At 34.4% G+C, this 7,975-nt stretch overlaps 1 long non-coding RNA gene across 1 annotated transcript; it reads left to right on the plus strand.

Annotated features, from left to right (window-relative positions):
- On the plus strand, positions 1,417 to 1,920 carry LOC109843934. The gene is made up of 2 exons (XR_002247840.1): positions 1,417 to 1,613; positions 1,703 to 1,920. It is a non-coding gene; the product is annotated as an uncharacterized LOC109843934 (long non-coding RNA).

Below are 7,975 nucleotides of genomic sequence, written 5' to 3' on the forward strand. Positions count from 1 at the left end.
AGAGTCCCGAAGTTGGTTACGGATAATGGCCAAGAGAATACTCCTCTTATTCATACGGCATCGCCAATAGTATTTGTACATATCGTTGCTCTAATAGTTCATTATTTTATGTCCCTTTTGTTAGTATCTATGTTTGCAACTATAGTATACGTACTAATACTAGCTTTTTTTGGTCAAATAGGAATCAAGGAAAGCTGAATTAATTTTCTTAATTGCGGAGAAGACGTACGAGTTGAATGAGCTCACTACAGAATTACGAGAATTAGAAGAGCGTAGTGCTAGATGCCAAAAAAAACCAAGGAGAAAGAGGATGACGGAAATGTAACTGAAGAAAAAAAATCAAAGAGGATATGGAAGCTAAGGAATATGAGAATTTGGAAGGAACTGGGGAAGCCGATTTATGTGATGACTTTGTGATGAGCGCAAGAGACGTGAGAATTTTAGAAGATGCTCGGTGAGTTTAGTTTTTTAAATTTTCTTGCAATTTTAATTTTTATATTTTCCATATAATTCTTGTGTAACTCTTTGTTAATTATATGCCTTCTCGACTCTATAGAGATGTTTCTCAAAAAGATGAAGGTGGTAATGAGAATAACAGAGAAACGCCATCTATCAAACGGGCTGTCGGAAAGAGGGAGAGGAAGGATGGACCCTCTGTTACTTCACCTTATATGCCTCTAGATCAACCAAAGGAAGGCACAAAGAAGAGACGTGTCATCCAGATATTGGATAGTCCTGATGGGAAAAAAAAGTACAAAAATGAAGAAGGCTTCATACCTACATCTAGAGACTATCCAGGTAAGGCACTGGCGTTTGATTATGAGAACAAATTAATTGAAGACTTTCTACAATCGAGAATGAACAGGTAACTGTTACTGACTTATTCTAATAATAATCTTTGAATTTACTTAATTCTAGTAGCAATTTTCTCACAATGTACTTGCATATAGTGATACGTACATTTGGAAGTGTGCCGAAGCAAGCGTATCTCGCTTAGATGCTTATATACTATTAACGGGAGGTGAACTCAGTGACGATGTAGGTTCTAAACAATTGTGTTATTGATTGTTTGATGTTGTATATAAAATAATTTATATTAACTATTTTATTCATTCATGGTAATTTTTGTAGGTGATCGATGCATTTGTTATTCGGCTTTGTAACAAGATTGAAACAACTGATAGTTATGATCGAAAGATACATGTCACAAGACCTTGGCTTGCAGTAAGTATATCCTTGTTTTTTTCACTAATTGGTGGATATTATTATTATGTTATCCCACAATGTTGACATTATTGCATCTTTTAGCAAGCATTTCTAGAAGGAAATCTTGAAATGGTGGCAAAACGAATGAAGGAAAATGTTTCTCAGCAGAAGTTCTTGGAGTGTAAAAGAATTCTGATCCCGGTTGTCAGCTCCGGACATTGGCACCTGGTAGAGTTAGTGAGAGAGGAGACAAAATTCTATCACTACTCCTCAATCAACTCCCCCATTTATACCGCCGATGCTGTGAAATTTATAAATAAGTTTATGAGTTTCATTGAGAGTAATTGGGGATTGGGGAAATTGGAGCATCATGGTCTTGTGTCAGTTGCCGTGCCACAACAAGGACCGTAAGTGTTTCATGCATTTCTAATTTAATTGTTCATTTTTTTGTTTCATTGTCATTTTCAATATTGTAATATTTTTCCCTTAAATGCAGAACGTTAGATTGCGGGATCTTTATGATTGAATTCATTAACAGCATTGTCGAAAAACGGTCGATAACAATTTCAAAAGGAGATTGTGCAAAATATAGAGCAAGGTTTTGTGCTGCTCTTTTGTATGCACGCGATTCACCTTTTTTGTAAATATTATTTTAATTTTCTCCAAGGTTTTTGTTGTGTATTCAATGTTGTAAGTATGTTCATGTTGTTAATATGTTGTTAATTGTTTTGCGTGTACATTTACAGACAACTACGTTGTTGTTGTGTGTTGTAAGTATTTTCATGTTAAATGAGAAGTAAGCTAGGGCTAACATAGCCACCAGAGCAAAAACTTGTGATAGAAATAACGCCAGCCAGCAGTAGAACTAACTCGAGAAGGGATAGAACTAACAGGAGGGCAGCTAGAACTAACAAGCGTGAGGGTAGGGCTAACATGGCCACCAGAGCAAACACTTTTGCTAGAAAGAACGCCAACCCACAGTAGAACTAACTCGAGAAGGGATAGAACTAACAGGAGGGCAGCTAGAACTAACAAGCAGTTAGGTAGGGCTAACATGGCCAACAGAACACACACTTGTGCTATCTAGAAATAACGCCAGCCCGCAGTAGAACTAACTCGAGAAGGGATAGAACTAACAGGAGGGCAGCTAGAACTAACAAGCAGTGAGGTAGGGCTAACATGGCCACCATTTGTTGAGAGATGAGAGTTTGAGATTTATTCTTCATTAACCTGCAATTAAAAGATAAAAATAATTATTAGTGGTATATTTATTCATATAAAATAGATAATGAGGGTATAAAATTGTAATAAAATATGATTATCAAATACCCCCACACCTAAACTTTTGCTAGTCCTCTAGCAAAGAAAATAAAAAGAAAATCCTAACTCACTTTCGCAGGAATCGCGGTTGTATTTAGCGCATACAACAAGCCTTTAAACCCCTAGGTTACCCTAGTGGACGAGTTGTAGTCTCGTGAGGGTTTGCAGTGAATATACCCATAAAATTCGGTCAACTTGCCAAATTAAAGAAGTCAGTAAATAACTAAATTCACTTGATAACTTTTAGATAATCTAATTGGAGCCAGTTATCACTCAAGAAAACATTTTTATATATAACTCTAAGGTATATTTCCTAGAAAATCTTCTCATTGTAGCAATACAAAACCAAGCCAAACTTAGAAATTTAATTTAAAAGTTTTGAAAAGAACATGCTAACTCTTTGTTTAAAATAATATTCAAGTTGATTGATCTAAAACATTTTTCAAGACCATATATACATATATAAAATATTTATTTTTTATTTTTATTTTTTTTATTTTTTTTATTATCTTTAACTCTTTTTTCCTTGGTGATTTTTTTCTACTTTAACGGGCTTTCTAAGCGACCATTTAACGCGTTTTGGGCTAATGGATCCCAACCCAATTAGGCTTAGGTCATTAAGTATGGAAATACTCCTTGGGCTTAATTACTCGATCAGCTTAGGCTTTATAAGATAGAATCACCTTGAATTTAAGAGTTTTTTTTCTTTTGGTGCCCATTTTTCGCACTCTTCTTTTTGTAATTTTTTTATATGTATATGTGTATATATTCTGAAAAATATGTAAGTCAAGCCACTTTGAAAATTTATTTTTAACTCTAAGCTAAGCATGCATTCCATTATTTTAAATAAAAATCTAAGTTAAGGCTTAAGTAAAGTATACTATTTTAAAAATTATTTCTTAAGAACTTTATTTAGAGTTATCATAAAACGTGAACTTGAGTAAATAACAGATTAGAAAATTTAAAATTTATCAAATAAATCAATTATTACATAACTCTATCAATTTGGCAAGTGACGATATTTTTATAAATTTTTTTAGGAAAAGAAAAAAAATAACAAAAATGCAACAAAAAATGTAAAACAAAGAGAAAAATTAACTAATTCTCACCCCCACACATAAATTTTATATTGTCCTTAATGCAAACTCTATGATGCACAAAGTAAAACAGATAAGAAGTGAAGTACTTACATTTGATCAGCTGATAAAAATCTGCAATTACCTTTGGTCTGAGGATGATGAAATCAAAAATTTATTCTTCTTTCTCTTTTTTTTATTTTTTTTTCTTTTTTTCTATTTTTTTTAACTGATCATAAGAAACTCTCGAATGAGAGAAGAATAAATTCTTTTTATTATTCTGAAATAAACAAAACAAATAATGTAGAATGAAGTGTTCAACACGAAGAGCTCGTATTCTACATTGAATCCTACCTTATTATTAAAAATTCTTCCCCGAATTTTAAATAAATTCAAAATGATATAATCAATAATGTGAAATTCCAAGCAGTTCGGGGTGTTCAATAATTCTTGCAACAAAGTAAGGTAGATATTATTGGTGTCATGCATTTTACATTTCTTAAAGTTTTGTTTTCTAACAATCAATTCTTCTGTAGAGTTCTGAAATTTTGGTTGTTGATTATTCTCCAAGAATCTAAGTTCATTAAGAAAGAGTTCTTCAAAATTTAATTCAAAGCAGCACATGTTTAACACAGTTTTATTATTCTCAAGGACAGAAAGAGTTCTTCAAAATTTAATTCAAAGCAGCACATGTTTAACACAGTTTTATTATTCTCAAGGACCTCATCTGCTTCTTCTAAAAATTCTAACTCTTCAACAAAAATTTCCTCAAAACTCAAATCAAACTCTTCTTCTTCTGATCTTTCCTGAATGTAGTTTATTTCTAGAGGCTGATTATTTGGTTGGTCCCCTGGATTAAAAATGTTGAGATCAGCAGTCAAATTCCCAAAGGACAGCTTCATTTGACCAGTTCTACAGTTGATGAGAGCATTAGAAGTGGCTAAGGAAGGTCTTCCTATGATGACAAGTGTCTGTCCTTTGGGATTGAAAACAGGCTGTGTTTCTAAGACTACAAAATCTACTGGAAAAATAAAATCTCCAACCTTAATCAGAACATCCTCTAACTCACCCATAGGGACCTTAACAGATCTATCTGCCAACTGTAAGGTGCATTTGGTTGGGTTCAGTACACTTAAACCCAATTGCTGGTAGACTGAATATGGAAGCAAATTGACACTGGCCCCTAAGTCTAAAAGCGCTTTATCAATGTGAGTATTACCAATGATACATGAAATGATGGGGGAACCTGGATCTTTACATTTCAAAGGTATGGGATTTGATAGCATTTTACTGATATTGGAGGCTAAAAAGACTTTCTTTGGAACATTTATTCTCCTCTTCTTAGTGCATAATTCTTATAAAAATTTAGCATAAGATGGAATTTGTTCAATTACATCTAAGAGAGGAATATTGACCTTAACCTGCTTGAATGTTTCTAGGATCTTCTCCTCTTGAGGGGAGTGTTTCCTAAGCCTGAGTCTATCTGGAAAAGGAGCAACTGGTCTAAACTTATCAAAAGCAGGCTCAGGTTCCGTTCCTAAGCCTGAGTCTATCTGGAAAAGGAGCAACTGGTCTAAACTTATCAAAAGCAGGCTCAGGTTCCAGTTTAGGTTCTTGGTCATCTGAGGAGGGTGATTATTGAATAGATTTATCAGAAGGAGAAGGAGAATGAATTTGTACTGGATCAAAAGTTTGACTTGGGGGAGTTCTCACTTGATTATCGACCTGTCTACCTGACCGAAGTGAATGGATTGCATTCACTTGAGCTTCATAGGATGAACTGCATCCTGTATCCTTAGGGTTGACCACGGGTTGACTCGGAAATTTTCCTTTCTCTCTTTCACTCACGGCACTAGCTAGTTGACCAAGTTGGGATTCTAATCTAGCTATAGCTTGAGTGTTGGAGTTGAGCATTTGTGTCAACATATTCGTGGTTTGAGTGGAGGCCTTAATTATGGTTTCCAAACCCCTTTCTAAGACATTGAGACGTTTATCCTGATCTGGATTGTGAGGAGTCTGAATTACAGCTTGATAAAGAGGAGACTGATTTTGATACAGTAGATTGGGTTGTTAAAATTGTGGATTGAAAGGAACTGTGTTTTCCCTAGGAAATTGTTGGGTTGAAGCGGGAGTGAAGTTTTGAGTTTCGGGAGAATTTCCTTGATTCCATGCAAAGTTTGGATGATTTCTCCAACCTGAATTGTAGGTTGGAGAAAATGGATCATTTTTAGGGTGCTGGAATATAGCGTTCATCTGTCCTAATGGCTGATTATTTCCTAGGAGAGGGCATTCCTCTGAAACGTGGGTAGGAGACTGACAATTATGACATCCTTGGGTAGAAACATGATTGATTTGAGCTGGAGCTCGTTCCTTAACTTCTAAAGGTTCTAACCTCCGCAGAATCATCGTTATCTTCGCTTCAGAAGTAATGTTTGACTCTAAGGAAGGACCACTAGACTTAGAATTGAGGACTGATGAAACCCTATCATCACAGTGTTCCCAGTGTATTGTTTTCTCGGATAAACTCTCTAGAAATTTCCAAGCTTCATCTACATTTTTCCTCATAAAATCTCCCTGACACATTGATTCTAAAGATGTTTTTGAAGAATAATCCAATCCTTCATATATGACTTGGCACAATCGCCATTTTTCTAGACCATGATGAGGAAATTGGATTAAAAGATCTTTGAATCGGTCGAAATATTTCTAGAATGGCTCTCCTGGGATAATTTTAAAGTTTTGAATGTTGTTCCTTAGCTTTACCGTTTTGTGAATAGGGAAATTTTTCTTAAGAAAAACAGTGACAAATTCATCCCAAGTTGAGAAGGAATTTGTCGGTAAACTGTACAGCTATTTTTTAGCTTTATCCTTAAGAGCAAATGGAATAAATCTAAGCTTAATCACATCTTCGGTTAATTCTCTCATTTTAATCATAATACACACTTCCTCAAATTCCAAAATAAAAATATATGCATCTTCGGTTTCATTTCCAAGGAATTTGGGAAGCATGTTTATGTATTGCGGTATAAGCTCAAAATTTTCTCCATTTGCTTCGGGGAGCCTTATGCAAGATGGAATTGCATTTCTGGTGGGGTAACACATATCCTGAAGAACGGGTTGATTTGTCATTTCTTGGATTGGTTCAACACGGATTAAACGATGAGAATTATCCCTAACCCAAGTTTGCATAGATCAAAACAACTTCTTTTTATAATTTTTTTTTAAGAAAGAAAGAAAATTAGTTTTTTTATGAGAAGAAAAATCCTAACTAAAACAAATCAAAGCAATCACTTTTTAATTACTCTAATTCTAGGGTTAGCCTAACTCAACTAGACCAGCTCCTAACCAAAAACTCCTATAGTGAAAAGATTAAAGTTTTACCTAGGTAGTTAGCCAGGTAAGGATAGTATTAGAGGGTGATCAAAGATCAATTAAGTACCTCTTTTCTTGCGGAGCGCTTTACACAACTCCTAAACCTTGCCTTAGATACCAACTAATCTGAGAAAACTTAAACCAGTTCACTTCAGGATTTCTTATTCCTTATTGAGCTCGAGTCCTTAGGGCTAACGTCTAATGAGTTTTATTAGGCTTGGGTAGTGTAGTGAGGATTTAGTAATTTTTGGGCTAAGGAAAGGGTGATGAAATCCCTCACCTTATATTGATTATGGGTTTTTGCCCTTAAAAATATTTTTTAAGTGTGTGTCAAATCAAGATGCTCAAATCACTTGGTGAATTCCTACTAACAATATGAAATGCAACCCTATGAATTAAAAGCAACTAAAATTGATGGAAAAGAAAAAATCTTTTTTTTAAATTAGGGTTAACAATCAAACAAATGAGAAGGGGGAAATTATTTGAATTTATTATCTTGTTAGTAAATGTCAAAGTGAAAGATGGATTTTATTATGGTCAACAAAAATAAAATCTTTTTTTTAAACCATAAGTATCTCTAATTGTGAAGCAAACTAAAAAGGGTGGAATTGAAAACGCTAGAAAGAAGACTTACCCGAAAGCAAAATTTTAAATCCTAGTTCTCGAGTCCGCGATCTTCAAGGTCCAAGCATTTCCTTCACAATAAACACACAAGTTAAAGAACCAAAATAATTAAAACCTACTTAAGAACCCTCCCCAGCAACGGCGCCAAAAACTTGATGCGGTATAAACATGTACCAAAAATGTTGCAAGTGCACAACCGTGTCAAGTTATAGTATAAAGATATCGATCCCACGAGGAAGGTGTTTTGTAGAAGAAAATATAAAATTGGTTCTTATGTTATGTACGTGACAAAATAGGAGTGATGAGTGAATGTGATTGTGAAGAGATTGAGAGAGTGAAAATGGTGTGTAATTAGGCGAAAAATGTAAGTAAGAGTG

Source organism: Asparagus officinalis, chromosome 5, assembly GCF_001876935.1.
Source record: "Asparagus officinalis chromosome 5, Aspof.V1, whole genome shotgun sequence".
Lineage (NCBI taxonomy): Eukaryota > Viridiplantae > Streptophyta > Magnoliopsida > Asparagales > Asparagaceae > Asparagus > Asparagus officinalis.